A 21,495-nucleotide genomic window follows, 5' to 3' on the forward strand; every position below is an offset into this window, starting at 1 on the left:
TCTAGCTCTGTCCCTTCTTCTGAAGGAGTAGCCCCAAATTCTCTCCAAATGCCAAAATGAAATAAAACTGATTACTTGTCCATCTCCCATGACAGACAGTGAGCTTCTTGGCCTGATATCTGTTAGGCATTCAATCAATGTTTGCTGAGTGACTAAATGATTGGCTACGACAGATACAGCCCCAGTTATGTGCAAGATTTTAAACACAAATATTCCAGTTTTGCACATTCTGCATCATGATCTATCATTTCACGTCATTTTGGATTTGGTGAAGACGGGTACTGTGGGTTCGGGGTCTTCCTGTTGCAGAGGAACAGGGAATAGTAGGGGATTTGAATGCAAAAGAGATGGCCCCGGGCAAATCACTAAACCTTTCTGAGCTTCCACTGCTTCGCCTGCAAAACGGGGATGATAACATCTGCCGGTCCTGTACTGAGCCTGAGGCCTGGCATGAGCGGAAGAGAAGGAGGGCCAGAAGCTGATGGAAACACTGATGAAAGCCTGTGCCATGTGGGGCACAAGCAAACAGCTATGAGACCCAGTACCCTTTCTCTTCACCACTGCATGGCACGCGGTCTCATGCTGGTCTCCCCAAGACAAGAAGAAGCTTTGAGAGCACCAGGAGGTGACTCCCTGGAGAGGAAAGAGTGACCAAAATGGAGCCACCATAGTCAAGCTAACAAAACGACTTAGCACTAACCAGGTGCCAGGCCCTAGACAGATATAGTAGCTTGTTTTACCTTCGACACATCTCTTTGTGGTAGATACTATTCCCCCACTCTATAGAGGAGGAAAACTAGGCACAGAAAGGTTAAATAACTTCCCCAAGGTCACACAGCCAGGAAGTGGAAAAGACAAGATTTCAATTCTGGCAGTCTGGCTCCAGCTATTGACCATATACCATCTGGCCCAACACTGGGCTCGGTAGTGGGAACATAGAAAAGAACAACAGAAGACACAGCCCCTGTCCTCATGGAGTTTATGATCTATGGGGTGGGCAAGGGCATTACACCTTTACACGTAGTAGGTTGGTGCAAAAGTAATTGCGGTTTAAAAGGTTAAAAATAATGGCAAAAACCGCAATTACTTTTGCACCAACCTAATACAAATCAGTACATTTCAGAAAAGAGTATGACAATCCCTTTGGGCTTCCTCTTAGAATGAACAATAGCTTTAAAATTCACTTTCACGAGGACCCACAGGTCGCTTTTAGACCTCAGAAGCCTGGGCGTAGACAAGCCAAGTGACTATTGTTTCTTGGGACCTGCTGTGTGCCAGGTACTAAATGGCACGATTTATGCCCAAACTCCCTTCAATCATTACAAAGGGGGAACTATTTTTGTCCCCTGTGATGGACAGAAAACTGGAACTCAAAGAGGTAGAGGGACTTACTCGGGACTGATATTATAGATCCAACTCTTTCTATCATATGATAGATCAGATTTCTCAACCTCAGGCCTGTTGACATGTTAGGCCAAATAATTCCTCATTGTGGGACTGTCCTGTGCATTGGTGAGCAACGTCCATGACCTCCATCCACTAGATATCAATAGCGCCCCCTACCCAGTTATGACAACCAAAAATGCCTCTAGGCATTTCCCAGCATCCCCTCTGGGAAGAGAGAAATCACTGTTTTGAGAACCACTGGTATAGACGCCCACCCATCCCTATCTCCAGACTCTGTTCATTCATCTCTGACTACTGAACACCTAGCACAGTATCTATCCCATAACAGGTGCTCAACTAAAGTTCGTTGAATGAAAGATGGAAGAAAGGAGGAAGGAAGGAAGACAGGAAGAGAGGGAGCAAGGGAGGGAAGGGAAGAGGGAGGCCTAAGTTCACCCAGTATTACTGAAAATCAGTAGATAAATCAACCCAAATTGATTTTGTTAGTCAAATTCTATTTGAAGTTCCCTGGGGAGAAGTCGGGGTTTTAGGGAGTCTTGGGAAAAATTCTTACATGACACAAACAGTCTTCCTGTGATATGACTCATTATACACACACAACCACACATATTCACGGAGCACACACAGGCTCATGCATGCATGTGCACGCTGCGTGCACACACACGAAAATGCCCAGAGGGTTTGGCTTTCTTACATTAAGTTTACTAGAGACCCCCATTCAAAGTGCAGTCAGCCAAGCCATCCTTGCTGCCTCCTAGAAGAAATCCAATTATCCATTTGACAAAACACCCCAGGGATACCTCCAAGCTTCTTCATGGAACAATATTTATCAGTGATTGTTTGTTATGATGACCAAGAGGGTCCCAGTTGGCCTGGGTAGCTTGTCGCCACCCAGGCTCTCCCGTTTCCAGTTCTGCAAGATGTGGCTGATGATACCATAATCTCCTCAGCTCAGAATTTCCCCGGGCTCCAGCACAGCTTTTCCGTTTGTACATTTTAATCAACAGAAGCACCGGGGTTTCCAGGGCAGATGTTTCCTGTTGGTACTTTCTAGGTCCTGAGCAGGTGGCCCTGTTAAAGCTGTATTGTTGGACAAGCCCTTCACTCGAGGTCTTTATTCCTGGATATGAGCAAGGGGAGTCAGGGAAGGCAGCATGGATGTCAAATCCAGGCAGGAGAGGATTGTGTGACCTACAGTCTTCCATGTGCTTCCAAATGAGACCAAGACATGTCCTTGTGTTGAGTGCTTGGGGAAGAGCATGGCACATACGTGGACTCAAATCCCACTTTCAACACTTACTAATTGAGTGACTATGGAGGAGCTATTATAGCTCTCTTGTGTCACAGTGTCTTCATTTGTAAAATAGAGACACTAATTTTATCTACCTCAAAGGGAGCTACATTTATTTTTGTTGGCCAGTTCCAGGAACTATCGTGGTAGGCAATTCTTATTAAAGTGAATGGGAATCCTAGAAAACGTAGTGTGATCTGCTCAGGGAGGTGAAAGTCACAGTGATTTGATTTGTGACATAAGGAATTGATTTGCCAGTTGACGTCTAAGTCACCTTGACTTAGAAGGGTGTGGGGCGGTGAAACTTTCTTCTGTCCACCTACTTCCTGTGATAACACAAGGGAATTCCTATGCACTCCGGAAAATATCAAGTATAGGGTCACTTCCTTTGTTATCTGGAGGTTGGGCTCTGTTTCAAATGTGCATAAACAGGAAGTTCCTGGCTCAGAACGATCTTCACGAGTTTTCCAGCGTTTTTCTAAGAACAGAACTAGTAGGTAATTATGAAGGGTAGTGGGGAAATTCTTCAGACTTCTAGAGAAACCTGGTATTTACAGTAGAAGATTTAAGACAAAACCCTGAATTTATGTTTTGCCCCCACAAGTCAGTCTGTGTGATTTTGGAAGTGCCTCTTAACCTCTTCAAACCACTGTATAATGGACAATTTGGGTTATTTCTCCAGATCACTTCCCCCTTTCCCACCAAGAACACTAACTCACATTTTCCAGTGGATAATCTTCAGCTCTATTGTTCAGCGCATTGGAATTCATCCCAACCTCAGCTCTAGGGTGGACACTGATTCACTTAAACCAATATCCATCAGCCATTGTGATTGGTTGAGGGATGGGCGCCTGACCCAGTTCATACCAATAAGACATAAGGAGAGGGTGCTGAGACAGACAAGTGTCCTGCCCTCTACGAGACATGCCAGAAGAGCTCATCTATCTCCCTTTTGGGCACTGTGATGTGAGGATATGAGAATAAGAGGCCACTATGAGTCAACCTCAGGATGAAGCCAACAAAGCAGCAGGCAGAATCATCCAGAAACAAAGCCATGAACTTCTGGATCAAACCATTCCTGAATCAGAATATTCCACGGCAATCCAATTATGTGAGCCAACCATCTTACCATCCCCTCCAATTTATTTTTTCCTTAGGCTAGTGTAGGTTGAATTTTCCATTGCTTGTAACCAAAACATTCCCAACTAGCATACACGGCTTTCTCGGTCCTACTTCCTCTCCAAATTTCTGGAAGAATGAAGCAAGATAATAAGGTATGTGAAAATGGTATGTAAACTGTAAAACACCGTACCAATTAGGTGTGATAAAAATCAAAACAACTATTATCATTGCTTGAAGGACTTCATAGCTCAGAATAATCCAATTTGCAGCAGATGTGGACTATTTCCTTTCATTCCTCTGAAATCTATTGGTTTCATTATGTTGAAATTATTAGATCATACATTGATAATGGTGCTTAATGGGGCTAACAGTATTATTCTCTAATAAACAGAAATGTATATAATTATTAACTATGTTAATATTCCTTGTATTCACTGATACTAATTACACCCACGCCTTCATCAGTGAGTCCAATCTGAGTGACAGTGGACACCCAACCCTCATGGAGAGAAATATGAGGGCTCAACATTTGCACTAACTGCCAGCTGACAACTGTTGTTTGGAGAAGAGAGCCTCCTCAAGCTCCTTGCTGGACAATCTTCGTCTCCATCCCCACCTCTGACATCCTACTATATTACTGCTGTCAATCTTTACAAGCCTGATTGTGTTGGAAAATTGGAATACTCGCCCCATTTTACAGATGAGCATAACATCAGCTCAAAGAGTGAAGGAATGTCTGTCTCTAAGGTCACATACATTGGAAGTGGCAGAATCAAAAACCAGAGGTATGGCCTTCTCTCCACTCAGTGCCCCTGACTGCTACCACTGTGAGTCTCTCTACTCTCTCACAAGATAGGATGGGCAGACTCAGAGAGAAAAAAGCCCCAGACGCTCTAAAAGCTGACTTTGGTGAAGGGCTTATTAAATGTGTCTGGACAAAAGGCTGCCCCATCACTCCCTTCTTCCTTCCCTCCCACCTTTTCTTCCCACTTCCCAGAGGAACTTGATTAATCCATTAGGTTTAACCTCTCTTTAACTTCCTGATTAGTTACATTTATAAAACTCCATTTGTTTTTGCTTTCTCATCAAGCCAAGTCAACACCCCCAGAAAAAAAAATAGGCCAATTTTCAGTGCCACTGATTTACTGTAATTTCTGAAAATCAGACCGAACTGAGGAGAGACACGACTGGAATTTCAATTCCTCCTGTTCACATTGCAGGGCATCTTGCTGAATAGGAGGAAAGTGTAACAGAAGAAAATTCAATAATGGCAGGATCTCAGATTTGACCCAGGTGGCAAAATACCAAGCCTGTTAATAAAGCAGATTAATAAATTCTATAATTTCCATCTCCTGGCTGAGTAACAAAGCTACAAAGTACAATAACAACAACAACAACAACAACTAAAGCTAAGAGATTATACATTTTTATTGGCAATGGGAAATACTCAAAATGATGGTATTGGTTTCCTGTCTTCCATTTCCTCCCCTAGAGTCTGTGGTTCACACAGCAGCTGGAGGGGATATTTAAAAATTAAATTAATTTTCATTTTGACAAAAATCATATATGGACATAGTTTAAAAGCCAAATTTGATTATAATATTTATAACAAAATTTCAGTAGTCCCCTCTACTTTCTCAAACAATGCCACTTCTCAGTCCTGTTTTACCAACGTAATTACATTCAATACTTTGGGCTGTCTTTTCTGACCTGTATCTCCACATTTTAAACCTTTTATTTTTCCTAGAGACAATAATTGCCTCTTGTTTTTATTTACTATGTACCTACCATTCGTTTTTCCTAAAAAAACTACAATTATAATACAAAAATCTTAGTACTATTTTGCCACATGCTCAAATGCATCATGTAATCTACCTCTTCTTTCTTCTTTCCTTCTTTCTTTCCTTCCTTCCTCCTTCCCTCCCTCCTCTTTCTCTCTTTCTCTGTCCGTGTCCTTCCCTCCTTCCTTAAATTCCTGTATTGTTTATGTTAGTGAAAAATTGGAAATTTGAAGTCTCCTTTCTAACCTTTTATTATGAAAATTTCAAAAACGGGTCAGAGTCCTATCTGGCCACCTTTGGAAATGTCCACAAATCCTGACTTAGGAAAGAAGATGCTCATAAGATCATGGCATCAGGCCAATTCACACCCAAATTTCCCAATGTCCTGTACCCAGTAGTGTTACATGAATCTTAGGAGTTTCAGCTTACACGTTCCAACCTATTAACAGTGGTCAACCGCAAGGCACAGCTCCTAAACCAGTACTTCTCAAATTATCCTGAAAAAATAATTCTTTTTCCCAATCCTTCATAAGCCAATACTTGTGTGGTCTACACCCTTTTCAACAAGATGAGTCGGCTGATCACATACTTGGATGTTGTACAAATGTTAAATTGCTCTATAAGTTTATGAATGCTTAGCCTTGATTCCTATTCTTATCTCATCATGGCAAATAACAAACAGTTCCCGAACCAGTGTAGCCCCTATCAATATTTTCGGCCATTCATGGAGTGCGCAGCCATCATGGGCCCATGCTGTCCCAGCATCTGTTTCCTCCTCTTACTACTTCCCAACAGCTCTTAATTCTCATCTGGGGACCCCTATTGCTCTGGGGAAGATGACATCATCCCTGGCTACAGGCATGGAACGTGTGACCTAAGAGAAGCCAATCAGTGCATTCATTCTATCCCTATAACTTCGGTGATTGATTCCAGGGTTGGCATGTGACACAAAATGGTCCAATTGGACGACTGGAGTGAATGTCAAAATAATTTCCTTGGAATACTGGGTAACGGCTACTCTCTCCCCTTGGAATTGTGGTGTGTGGGTATGAGCCTGGCTCTCCAGCAGCTAATTTTGCTACCATTAGGCCAGCCCCTCTGAAGACAAGGACACAAAGGATGGCAGATTTGAGAAAATGGTACTGAAAGGAAATCACAGCCCAGAACACACCATGAACCTCTGGGCCAAAATATGCCACAGCCCATCTTATATCTCAACACATCTTTTTTGGTAAATCAGTTTGAAGTGGATTTTCTGTCTCTAGTAACTGAGAGCTTCCTTTCGATTTCTTGGTTGTGTGCATTTTGTTTTCTAACAGGAACCTATTAAGTCTTTACCATGGGCCAAACACAGTGTTAAGTCTAGGAAGAATTCTTCTCACAAAATAGATTGTGAAATGAGTCCAGAGAGGGATGTTGGCTAATATAGCTGGAAGCATTCAGAAATAGCATCTGAGTCACTTCAAGAGTCCTATATAATTTTAAGATAATATTTAAAGCTCTGATGTTTGCAATTTCTTTGCAAATTACTAACTTTGAAATTAAAAATTAGAGCAATTTTAAGGTTATCCCTAGAAGGACAGCCTGACGTCTCTGTATTACACTATCTGCTATTTTCACAATCTTTGCCATTTTTGCGTATGTTCGATCCATTTTTATTTTAATATTTTTAAATGGATTCACTTACAGAACTCAAATTATTTCAAGAGGAAACTTCTATAATATCACTATAAATGGAAAACTAGTATCACGTTACATGAATAGAAAGAAATCATAAAATAAATTCAATGAAATTATAAAATGTTACTGAATTCCGACTATAGTGATTTGACCAAAGCCCTGACCAGACAATCCTGTCTTTTGTAAAAGGGGGAAATTAACAGGTGCTCCTAAGGTGTTAAAAGCATATGGGCACAAACACTGAGACTTCCTCTTTGCTGTGTTTAAATGGGTTGAACAGAAATTGACAGGGATAAACCAATCACCAATAAACTTACTGTTAGTAATGTTGCTTCTGTGTAAAACTGCAATTTATCCCCTTTGCACAAATGTGTGACCCTTCCCACTATCTGAGAAACAGTATCCTGACCAAATCCCATTTTATAGCTGAGCAAACTGAGAGCTTAGGCAGTGGGACTCTCCTGATCCCCAGCCTGCTCAGCTCCCAATATTCTATAGTATTGGATTACTTTCATTGGATTCACATCGTCATTACCTTTTAATGATGGCAAGGGACTGTTTTTTGTTTTTTTAAATTTACGGTCATGATGTCAAATTTCCTTTTGTAATAAGCTTTGGTTTTTGTTAAAACTTCCCACTGTTGAGACCACCTTGAAACACGGGCCTTATCAATGCTGATGGCTCTGAGTCCCCCTCCACCACCACTAGCACCACTACCACCACCACCACCACCACCACCACTACCACCACCACCACCACCACCACTAGCACCACTACCACCAACACCACCACCACCACCACCACTAGCACCACCACCACCACCACCACCACCACCACCATCACCACCAACACCACCAACACCACCAACAACAACAACACCACCAACACCAACACCAACACCAACACCTCCACCACCACCACCACCACCACTAGCACCACTACCACCACCACCACCACCATCACCACCATCACCACCACCACCACCACCACTAGCACCACTACCACCACCACCACCACCACCACCACCACCACCATCACCACCACCACCACCACCACCACCATCACCACCACCACCACCACCACCACCACCATCACCAACACCACCAACAACAACAACAACACCAACACCACCACCACCACCACCATCACCACCATCACCACCACCACCACCACCACTAGCACCACTACCACCACCACCACCACCACCACCATCACCACCACCACCACCACCACTACCATCACCACCACCACCACCACCATAACCACCACCATCACCAACACCACCACCACCAACAACAACACCAACACCACCACCACCACCACCACCACCATCACCACCACCAACACCACCACCACCACCACCACCAACACCACCAACACCAACACCAACACCTCCACCACCACCATCATCACCATCACCACCACCACCACCACCACCACCATCACCACCCTGAAGTGAGAACAGACACAGAGGATTTCCACCATCTTCCACTGCCCTGTACTGGAGTCCCCAGAAATGTCCCCTGATTTGAATTCCTCCCTCTCCAAGCCTGGAGGGAAAACAGAAGCTGGGGTGCAGAGATTTCTCTAAAGCACTTGACATGTGAGACTGGCTACCCCTTTGTTTTGGGGGGCTGTCCTGTGTCTTGTAGGATGTTGAGCAGCATCTCTGGCCTCTACCCACCAAATGCCAACAGCACCCTCCCTCTAGTTGCAAGGCTAGAAATATATCCAGGCACTGTCAAATGTCCCCTCAGTGCAAAGCCACCCCTGGTCAAGAACCACAGGGTTATTCTGCATGGCTGACTTGTCCCTATCCCAGCCCTCCAAAATTTCCCAATAAACATGAAATATAGAGCATTCCTTTGCCACTAAAATTGGGGTCATTGAAGATCACTATTTTTTTACGACCAGGATAAAAATTTGTAAGAAAAACAAGGGAATAATATCAACTTCCCGCCAGCCACAAAATTCACTCCTTTTAGACAATTCATGTGTACTCCCAGGCAAAGGAAGCTTATGTGGTGGCAGCTTCAATGGGTCCTCACCCCTACCCACCACCGGATGCTGTCCCAGCACGACTAAGCATGGATGACAGACGGGGGCTGCTGGAGTGAGTATTTCATTTTCTCAGAACCCTTTGCATCTTGACTTTGGAAATTTAAAACCAGGGGCATTTCCATGTGTCATCCTGGCATTTGGCGTCTGTTCATGGCAAGAGTGTCGGTTACTAAATGCTCCACCTGAGAAAGCATGAGTAGGACTTAGGATCCCACAGAGCGATCTACTTTTTAGGAATCATTAATGTTAAAAATATAGATACCAAGCATGAATGAATGAATGAATGAATGAATGAATGAATGAATGAATGAAGTATATTTACCCACACATTATAATAAAATTCCATTGTTTTGTTTTGGGTTCCTCTACATATAGGCCCTGAGAGGAGAAATAAGGTGCAAGGAGTTTATTTGGAAACGATCCTAGAAAGCACAGTGAGGGAGAGAGGAAAATGAGACAGTAAAGGGAAGACAATACAGGATACTATAATGAGCTGGTTACTACTATGGCCCAGGGGGCTCAATCCTGCCGGAAATTTGTAGCAGACACTGTAGAACACGCTTCAAAGTTATCCCATTGAGGGGCAAGTTAGCTGGGATACCTCCACTTGTTCCTGTTTCTCACTGGTTGAGGGACACTCCTGAGATGTCACTCATATAAAGGGGTACCAAGAAAACGGTCCTGGCCAGAGGACACCCTGAGGCTGAGAGACACAGGAAGTCATCAGAGCATACCGGAACTGTCCACAGACAATCTAAGGGGTAGGTCTAGGGGATGCAGGTGGGTACCAACAGCATCTGCTTGGATGAAGCACAAGAGGACATTTTTGCACCTGGCCTGCCACCCTAGACCAGCACAGGGTCTCTGGGATGGCTGTCACAACCTAGTCTTCCTATCTCCATTGGCCCAGAACAATCTTCCTAAAGCACAAATCTATTTCACACCCTCCTCTTAAACCCCTCTGGGCCTTTAAGATGAAGCCCTACCTTTTCAACAACCCAATCTCACTTCCCTCTATGGTCTTATCTCTTACCATTCCCACCCCTTCTCCACTGAACTACTTGAAATCCCCTAATAGAGCACCTACTGATTCCCAAGCATTGGGGATGGAGAAAACCATAAGATACACTCCCTGCTCTCAATGAGATCATTGCAGTCTGCGGTACGGTCTATCAGGATGGAGGGAGGCCAGGGGGGCCAAGCTGGAAACCAGGAATTCCAAGATGGTGTGTGTCCAGGAAGCTCCCATGGAAGGAACACATGGCCCTGTTGCTAAATGTCATCTACAAATACAGATTCACTTATTTTAGGATGAACCCTTTCTCCTCTGGAGTTATCCAACTAGAAGTCCAGGATGGGACATGGGACTGTTAGGTTTCAAAGGCGTCTCTCCTGATGGGTTTAACAGGTGGCATGTGGACACTGGCAGCAATGTGAGGGTAGCCGCACTGGAGGGAACCAAGAGGGAAAACAGGGGGTGCAGAGTTTTGCCTCTTTCTGAGCAGCCTCCACAGCCCCGGCTGACGGCCTCCCCAGGATCTGCCACCCCAGCCCAGCCCTCTTGGGATCCTTGCAGCTCAGCAGATGCCTAGACCTTCAATGGAGGAGGCTGGGCCATGCCCAGAGGCTAGACGCAGAGGAATAGTGGGGAGTGGGAGGGGGGATGGGTCTACTTATGCGGGAGCCATTTTCTGTTCCATAAACACATCTCGAGTAATCAGCCGTGATGAGCAAGAGGAGGAAAGAGCCTGCCTGAGAGTCTGAGGGTGTTATGATCAATTAAATGCCATCTCTCCCAGCATTTGCAGAGGGGAATTTTAAGGTGGAATCGACTTTAATTTGGCAAAGGAAACACGAAGTGCTTTTTCTTGGGGCTCCAAAATACAAGCATATCTGCTGTGCCTACATCACTAGCTTCACAAAGGGTTATATACGCTCTGAGTATTATCACCTCTATATTTTTAGAATGAAGCATAAACAAACAAACACACTTCTCTAAGTTCTGAGGGTTTACTCTGGGCCAGGTGTTTTGCAAATATGATTTCTAACTTCGTGAAAACCCCATAGAGATGGGCATCTGTAACTCCACTTTACAGGTAAGGAAACGGGAGGCTTCAAGAAGTGAAGCCACTTGCCTAAGATTACGCAGGAAGTCAGAGGCGTAGGGTCCGTTTTCACAGCTATGCCAAGTTGGTATTGCTGCCGTGTCTCATGGCCAAAGTCAGAGACAGGCCTGGGGAGCTACAGATTCCAGAGGACAGAGCTGGCTGAGAACGAGACCCTCAGGTCCCAGCTAGACTCCTTCACCTGCTCCACTGTAAGGCCAGGCTGGACGCCATGATAAACAGGGCCTTCCAAACTCCCACGCCCTGCGTGTCAGTGGGCTTGGCCATGGCCCTGTGGCTAAGTAGAAGTAGAGCATCGGAGCAAAACAGCAAGGTAGACAGTATGTGCTCTGGAGCCAGACAGGCTCCACTTATAAGCCGGGCGACCTTAAGCAAGTTATTCAACTCCTCTGAACGCCAATTTTCACTTTTGTGTGTTGGAGGTGATATGTACTCTGCACGATCAGGGCAAGAGTCAATGTGACGATGTGCATCAAGTGTCTGGCCCAGCGTGGGGACTTATCACGGTGACACACCTCCCTGCCCCTTCTCTATCATCCTTCCCGGGTCAGCCCATACTTGGGGTCCTATCTCCGTCGTGCAGTAACACTGGCCTCACGGTGCTGCGCTGTGTTCACAATGGGTCAAGTCTGTGCGCTTAGCACAGCCACACACACAGCTCATAGTAAGCGCCAATGAGAATTATTGTCAAATCATAAGCACCTAGAAGAACTGATTGCATTATTATTGCTTAAAATATATCCCTATCCTCCAAAGATAAACCTAATGCATTTTCGCATATATTACAGATACGTAGAATAAGGGTCAGAGAGCACGTTGTACATCTTCCCTGCATGATCCACTTTACCTCCATATTATGGACCTCTTTTTGGGTCCATAAATATCCATGCGCATCATTGTTTTAAAAAATGATATTGTGTTCCAGAGAATTTACAAATCCAAACCCTTGTTGTCGGACATTTAAGTTTACAGTCTTTGTGTTCTTTCGAAGAAAGCTGCAATAAAACCACTGCAGCTAAGCCACTGCGCACATTCTTACTTTCATTCATCAAACACAGTTTTAAAGCCTAGAAACACAGGCATGCCATAATTTATCATCTATTCATTTATTTAAACCAATGTCCCGCTGTTGGACATTTAGGTTACATACACTTTTGGGGCACCTATAGATAATATTGATATGAATATCTGGATGTCACATCTTCACATCTTACCTGATTATTTCCTTGGGATAGATTCATAAGAAGGGGAATGAATGGGGTCAGAGGAAATCTGTATTTTTAAAGGCTTTCGACACACTCGGGAAAACTGTTCCTGGAAAGGGATATGGGAGTTGATTCACTCACCATCTTACTCCGTCACGTGCATTCATTCAACAAACATTTACTTTGTTAGGAGGGGCTCCTAACCTACCATTTCCTTCCTTGCAACCCAGGACCCAACTAGATGTGCCTTGGAGGTCTACCCCTTGGCTCTGCCTGCCTCTCTTTAGGCTGTGTGACCTTGGGCAACTGCCTTCACTTCCCTGAGCCTCTATTTCTACCATCTCATCAACCCCCAGGTTTATTGGGACGATCACAAGAGAAATGAGATTTGAAAGAGCTTTGAAGACTGAACAAATAGATAGTAAGACTTATTGCCAACACAAAGGGAATGTTTCGTGCAGTATTCTCATTATTTTGTGTTTGCAAACATTTTAAGTTTGCCTTGAGACTCCTTATTAGGTTTTCTTAGCTCTCTCCTGCTGTGATGACTAAGACACAGATTGAATATCATTTTTTAGGGATAAAACAAGCCTGAGAGACTCCGTGGCTTTCTCTAGACACATCAGGCTAGCAACTGCTACCAAAGTCATCATGAGCCTGCTCTTTCAGCCGTATTTCCTTTTTCCAGAATAGCAGCATAAAAATGGCTATTACCCCAAAAAGATGCACTTGCATTCAGAGTGAATCAGATGGTACCAGCAATTTAAAACGTAAAAGCAATTTACCATTTCATGCTTTGTAGCCAAATAAAATGCAGTGATCCTTTCTTTCTCTTCCCAGAAGACCTGGAATTCTCTCTGAGAGTTGGAGAGGAGGAGAGAGAGGGAATAAGACTGCAGATTGCTTGGGCACTGAGATTGCTACTTATTTCTGTTCTCACCATGGCACTCAGCACAGCTCTAGGCCTTATCGAAGGGACCTACTGTGCCAAGGACGAAGCGATCGTCTCAAAGCCTAAAACCTACAGCCTGACCGGCTTTGCTGGTCATCAGCTGATCAATCAACACATAACTTATCAGTCGCCTACAAGGTGTCAGACATGGCGCTAGGTGCTGTGCAGCTTTGGGCGAGTTAGTTCACCTCTCGGAACCTTTGTTTCCTCTTTTAGATAATGAAAATAATAATTCATACCCAACATGAGGATAAAAGGAAAAGCTGTGGAGAAAGGCTTGGTCACGTGGTGGGGGTTCAAAGACAAATCTGAATCTGAGTAAGATCCAAAAAAGGAACATTCAAATGACACAGTAACATCTCTTGATGCAAATATGCAGCTGTGCATGCTATGTGGAGGCACCCATGAGGCGTACCCCAAAACTTCGACAAAAGGAAGTGTGACTGTCTTCCTAGAGTACCACTTCAAAGCTCATAAATAAATAATGCAGGGTCAGTAGTAGACGGCACAGCATACATACCATGTCCCCCCCCCTTGCCCACAGCAGACATTGCTAATCAAGCACATTGATAAGGATTGCCAGCCAGACATAACCAACAGAACAAGGTTGACTAGTGTGATGAAAGCTAACCAATACCAGATTTCATTGATCAGAACACAATTATTTCAAATAATCCTCCATGAAGGGTTTTCTTCCTGCAGTTGCTAAAACAATGCCACTTTAAAGACAATGTTGGAGAAGTACCATTTCCTCTGCACTGCAGGTCATCAACAACCCTTTCAAGAGTGATCTGGTAAACAAAGGACTGTAAAAGTAGCTTCTTACAAATACTATGGAATGCCAGAAACTCCTGAAGCCAGAAGCCACCCAAGTTCAGGCTCATGAAAGACTGGGCTGTGGTCCCAGCTCAATCAAAGTGGCCATCTGTTCTGCCCTCTACCCCTCCCCCAAGAATATGTCCTTCCAAAGAGATACTAGCCTTTCTACTAGATATTTGACCTTGAACAAGTTGTATAACCTCTCTGTCCCTCAGTTTCCTGAACTGTAAAATGGGACAATAAACAGTATCTACCTCACAGAGTGGACGAGCACATTAAATGAGATGATGTGACCAGGTCCTGGCACGTGGTATGTGCACTGTAAACTTTATTTGTTATTGGCTAGTATTATTAAGCACTTGCCAAGTGCTATAGGCATCACTGAGCCTTATCTTAATTGTGTCTTGAAAACAATCATAGGAGGCAGGTTTCGTGTTGTTGAAGTTTTCTCAAACTAATTGCTGTTGATTGATTTGCACAAGCATATGGTGTTTGTTGATATAAAGCATTTAATGATGAGTCTGTTTCATTCCCATGCCCACACATTCTTTCCGGGCAGGCCTAGCCCAGCGCTACAAGAATGCTATGTGGTAGCTATTACGACCTGCATTTTCCATAGCTTGAAACAGGTGGTGCAGCAATTCTGCTATGGGGTCAAGATTTGGACCGTGTGATCTGGATTCTGTGGTGCCAGGAGGCCTCTATCTTCCCCCACCCCTGGCACATACACTTTAAGAGAAAACAAAGACACAAAAATCAAACACCATCGGAAACCTAACATTTGTGTTCTTATTACGTACCGGGTCATTTCCTATGTTTATCTTCTCTGCTTTGGGTAATTGTCACAACAGCCCCATGTGGTAGCTACTATTAATATCCCCATTTTCCAGGAATCCCAGAGATGACGTGAGGACGAAAGGAAATAAGGAGCCTTGAAAACAGTATTCCTGGCTTGAGCCCCTCCCCCCCCCAACTCACTGGCTGTAGGAACTTTGGTCCGTTAAGAATCCTCCGTTTCTTTGTCTTAAAGGTGGGAATAATTACCTCTACCCCACAAGACTGTCATGCAGTCTTTTGTCTGCTAAACGTGTATTGAACATCTAATGCCAAGAACTGAGCTATGCACTTGATATAAAGCATTCATACCATTTATACTGGAAAACAAAACATGCATCATCTCTGACTTCAGGGAGTTAGCTCCCTGTCCAGGCTTAAATGAAATTATTTATATTATATACAACTCTCAGCACAAAGCCTGGCAAATAAGACATGCTTAGTAATAGTTAATATCATCACGACTACTATTATTGTGGCCCAGTCAGGATTTGATCAAAAGTCTTTTGACTTCAAAATCCTCTGCGTAAAGAGAGGGTTTTGTTAGGGGCCACCATGAGACAGGAATAGAACGGGACTTGGGATTGGCCAGAGAAGACTTCAAATGTTACATTTTTATTCTGTGCAATAGCAACCTGCATAACTCCTAATACGTTCAAAGCATTTTAGGTCTCCTCATTCTCATTCTCACCATCCACCCCAGTCAGATGTATACATGTTTTTAAGGTTCCATAAACATACCCCTCTCTGTAGGAATAACTGTATGTTCCCTTGAAATGTAGACCCGGTGTGTTTGATTTGCCTGGAAAGGTGTGGAAACCACCCAGACGTGGTGCTAATGGGATGTGACAGAACTCGCAGCTTTTCCGGGCCTGGAAGGAAGAATGTTGAGAAGGGGAGCTTAATGAGCTTCCACCCACATTTCAATTATCCTAACAAGCTGCCAAAGGAAGCCCTGTTTGTGGGACTGTATTCTGGAAACTTTTGACAAGCCCAGGAGGAATCTATCTGGGCGGAGGCTAAGAATGCCTAAGGAAGGAACACCGTCTTCCCCTGGGAGAGATGTATACACAGGACAGACCAAGCTGGCAGTCAGCATGGTCACGCAGAATTTGAGAGGAACTTCCGCTGAACAATGCCTCCCTCCTTAGCTATACCAGTACCGTTGTGTCTGCTGTCATCTGTCCCCTTCACACTGCATAACAAACCCACACAAAACCTCAGTGGCAAACGATGGCAAACAATTATTTTTTAATCACAAGTCGATGGGTCAGCTGGGCATAGCTGATCATCTGAGGTGAGTTCAGTGGAGTTCGGACATGTGTTTGTGGTCAGCTACGTGGCTTTGCTGGTGGTGGCTGGGCTTTGCCACGTGTCCAGGACAACGGGGCTGACTCAGCTCTTCTCCACATGCTCTCTCATTCTACCTCAGCTTTGTTCACAGGGCAGCAGGAGGGTTCCAAGCAAAAGGCCCAAATCATGCAGGGTCCCTCAATCCCAGGCTCAGAAAAGGTATAATGTTACTTTTGCTGCATTCTATTGGTCAGAGTAACCATAAGGTTGCCGAATTCCAAGATTTGGGAAATAGACTCCACCCCTTCGTGGCAGGGGCTACAAAGTCACACGGCAAAGAGGGTGGATACAGGAAGACCGCTGACTGGGTCCATCAATGCAGTCAAAACAATCACAACCATCGTTGAACAGCAACTGTGTGCCTAGTGTATACACATGAAAGAACGTTTATATGGGGTGCTTCAAGTCTGGGTTTCCGCTGAGACCCAACAGGCCAAGAGTAAAGTGAGATGTTCAAATGCCTGGTATTTCCAAGCAAGACACTGGCCTTGCAGAGGCTCCGGGTGAAAATAGTTTTGTAATCCTTGGTCCAACACCCACCTCCAGGGTATAAAAGGTTGAAGGTGGGAACTGGGGAGAGAACTATTTTGGAGGAAGCCGTCCAGTGTGAAGTGAGTGAGTCTCAATCCCTCTTGGGAAGGGGGAAGGTGATTATCCCTGACCACAGCCTTGTGAGAGGAACTTAAGGGGAGAACTCTAGTTTTCTATGTGTTCCCTGGAATCTGGGGGACTGGTATGTGACTCAGACCTACAAAGTGTATAGATTAGCAAACTGTGGCTGCAACCTGTCAAGATCAGAGGACAAGTATAGAAAGTAGCAGCGGAAGCAGACGCCACGTCCACCTTGCGGTACCAAGGATGCGTGAGTTTCTCATGAGTCGAATAGATGTGCAGAAACCGGGACGGAGACATCTTTAAAAATCCTGCCCAAAATGAGCAGAAAGAAGCACTGACGTCTACAACTTGGCATGGGAGCTCGAAGGAGGCATCATCAAGGGGGAAACTGAAGAATCCTCACCATGTCAGGGGACTTTGCCGTGTGGAAGCCATTAGAGGGAATTCCAAAGAACACACAGCACACCTCAAAGAATAGACTCAGCTTTGAACACCTGCCAAACCCAGAGGAACTTTAAATGCCAACACCGAACTGTGATAAGAAAGGCCTTTTCTGCCCTTATCATTCTCCCTCTCTTCCTTTAGGCCTTTGGCCAGCAAGCAAGAAGATGGGGACATTGGGAAGCCAACACCACTCCTTTCCCAATGCCTGAGCTAAAAGAGGGGCAAAGCAGGGCTAATGATACCTGTGCGCATAGTCCACACTTTTGTTTAACTAGAAAAAGGTGCCGCCCTGCAAGAAACTGTACTGTCTGAAGTTTGTCCTAATAGACTGCATTAGTTAACTATGACTGCATAACAAATTTTCCCCAAACCTAGTAGTTTAAAACAACAGCATTTATTACCTCCCAGTTTCTATGGGTCTGGGATCTAGGCACAACTTAACTGGGTCCTCTGGCTCACGATTTCTCATCAGGTGACAATCTAGATGTCAAGTCGGCCGTGGTCTCAACTGCTGGCACGCCTGGGGAAGGATCCACTTCTCAACTCATTGGCCTGGTTGTTGGAAGGCTGTGGGCTGGAGGCCACACTCTTAGTTCATTGCCATGTGGGTCTCCCCTAGAATTATTCTATAGGGCAGCTTGCTTCATCAGAACAAGCAAGAAAGGGGAGCAGAGAGGGCACCAGCTAGATGGAAGGCGGTCTTTTATAATTGGATCTCAGAAGAAGCTCATCACTTTTACTGTATTCTGTTAGTTAGAAGCAAGTCACTAGGGATCACACATGGTGCAAATACAAGAAGGAGATTATTGGGTGGGCGGACATCATAGAAGTCTGCCTACCACCTACATTGATTTTATTAGCAGAACACACCATCGACCAAAGATCTACTATAATAAATACATACATCTTCAGTGTCTATGATATGAACAATACCCACTAGTCTTTTTTATTTATTTTTTACTCCCAAATCATCCCACGGACTTTTATTTTCCTGTGGTTTTGTTTGTTTGTTTGTTTGTTTGTTTTACAAATACGAATGCATTGTTTTATTCCTTATTTTTACACGAACACTGCAACCTCTGTACATTCTTCTGCACCTGGCTTTTTATGCACGCTCTTTAGCATTGACGCCTAACCGCCATCCCCTAGATGCTGAGGTATAAAATGCATTGTGCCATTTAAAAAAATAAAAAATAAAATGCATTGTGCAAGCTAACAGCAAGCACGGTCAACACCTCCAAGCCACCTCACCTCCTCAGTCCCATGTGCCCCCAGAGCCTCTTCACGAGCTGTTTCTGGTGAGGCCTGTTCTCTCCCACTAGTCTTATTGCTATACAACTTGCCAGTCATATGTGGTTACCTGGAGGAGATGCTTTCACATCTTTTTCAAATGTTTTATTGATGAAGTTTCCAACTACTTATAAAAGCAAGGGAAATAGTCACATAAAATAACAAAATAACCACAGCCATTCTTGCTTCACTTATCCCCCAACCCTCTCCCCACAAGTCACCAGTGATGGAATAGCAAATCTCAGACATCACATTCCTTATTGCATCTTCAGTAATTCAGCATGAATCTCCACATACCATAGTTACCACTACACAATTAGCAAGGATTCCTTCATTTCAGCTACTCTTCAGCCAGTGTTCAAATTTTTCCAATTATCTCAGAAATGTCCGTTTTTACAAATGTCCGTTGGTGTGTTTGAAAGAAGCTTTCACTTTAAAAAAAAAAAAACCAAAAAACCCTGAATTTTAATCATGACTTAAGAGTGGGCATTTTAATTACTGAGACGGAACTATTCTGTGAGTGAAAATGACTGCAGAACATTTTCCTATCCAGGAATGACCAGTAAAGTGATAGAGGTTGCTCCAGGTTTTACCCAGAGGCCGCGAGAACTCCAGCTCTGCACGGCTTCGTCAGTGGACAGTGGAGAAAAGAATGAGGCTGCTTTCTTGCTTGTTCACCGGGATGGTGACCCAACAGGCTATCTCTAATCCTCCCTCCAGTCCTTTGAGGTGGGTGTTATGATCTCATTCATACAGGTAAGAAAATGTAGATGCAGGCGAATTAACTTGCCTGTCGTCACCCAGCGATTACTTGATGCAGCCGATATTCCAGCTCAACTCTGTTTGACCATCCCAAGGGGCTCTGGAAGCAGATTATAAACTAACGCAGTCATACAGCTCCTAGGACATGAGAATACTGTGAATGCCTGTTTGCTTAACCACCTCTCCTCCTCGTGAAAGCCTTTATACTGGATGTTGGCAAGAACAAAACCACATCTGCAGTTCATTTTGGTTTCCTAACACGTGGCATGGAACTGGGTATACAGCAGGTGCCTAATAAATGTAGCCTCTATAAAGTCGGGCTGGCCTGCTTCAGCCCTGAAGCCGCCATAGCACAGACCCCGAGGCAAAGTAACCTCCCTTCTGCCAGCCAGCCAACCTGTCTGCAGAGCAATTGGACAATACTGCCCCAGTCACTCTGAGCTTTATCTCAGCTCCTGTCCCCTTGGCAGCAAGGAGCAGTAGAGGGGGGCGAGTGAGACAGATTCAAACTCACCTGAAAACATTCGATTTTACTTGGAAACTACAGGTCTTGAGAAGATTCTGGTAGAGGAGTTCCCAGCACGGTTTCTTTGGATGGGGCAGCTCTGACCAGGTAAACTGCATCATTCATTCCATGAAACCTTCTCCAAAGCTGTCTGAAACCATCCATACAGCCCACCCCCTTCTCTTTGCCTGAAAAACTCCTTCAGGGCTCAGCATAAACCTCATTTGCTCAGTGAAGTCTTCTCTGTCTTTCCCAGGTAAAGTTGGGCCCCTCCTACACGTACGACCACACGCTCCGTCTGTCTTTCCCTCAGAACTATAATAACTCTATAAAGCAAAGACTGCATCTATCTTGTACCTGGAACACAGGAGGCACTCAATAAATACTTCTTGATTGATTCTTTCTTTTTTAAATGAAGCCATTTTAAAACTGCATTTACTGGAGGTTCTTTTAAAATATCAGAACCCAGAGGCATTCCATTCATAAAACAGAGCAAGACTTGAAATTCACTTTCTTCTCCCCACTGCTGTTCCCACAACCCACTCCACCAAATTCCTTTCCTCTGTTTTGTAAAGTTCCTAAATCTCCAAATCTAACCATGCCAGCTGTTTTGTGTTCTCTATCTTTCTCTTTCCATGCAGCTTTCTCTTATTCACTTGGCCCTTGGGTGTCCTTTGAGTTTTCGCATCCACCCGGTATCCAGATTCCAGAAAGCAAAGGACTAGAAACTGACTGAATAACCCTACCTCCTTAGCAGGTGGGGAAGGATTGTAAACTTCTGAAGGTACGGATTTTTGCCCATTTTGTTCCTTGCTGTGTTCTTGGTGCTGACAAGAGCGCCTAGCACATAGCTGGTGCTCAATCAAGATTTATTGGTTAAATAATATGTATTTTTGTCATATTTTATTGTTGTTGTTATTGTTACATGAATGGATGGATAAGTAACAGGATATATATCCAGAGACAAAAAGGAAGCAAGGAAAAGATTAACAAAAAATCTTTTCTGTTTGGACGTCTACGATGGGAATTTTGCCAACCAAATAGTCGCACCCAGTAGAACACAGCCCCGGGTCATTCTCAGACTAGCCGGGCCATCTGCTGCTGACTCAGCAGGAAACAGCACTGGGGACACGGCAAGGTGCAGCCTGGCAGCAGTGGCAGCAATTTAGCTGACAATTTCCTTCTATGTTTCAGCATAATTGAATTAGCATCCATGGAGACCGTCTCCCAGACATCGGCGAATGCAAT

Source organism: Rhinolophus hipposideros (genome assembly GCF_964194185.1).
Source record: "Rhinolophus hipposideros genome assembly, chromosome: 24".
NCBI classification, from domain to species: domain Eukaryota; kingdom Metazoa; phylum Chordata; class Mammalia; order Chiroptera; family Rhinolophidae; genus Rhinolophus; species Rhinolophus hipposideros.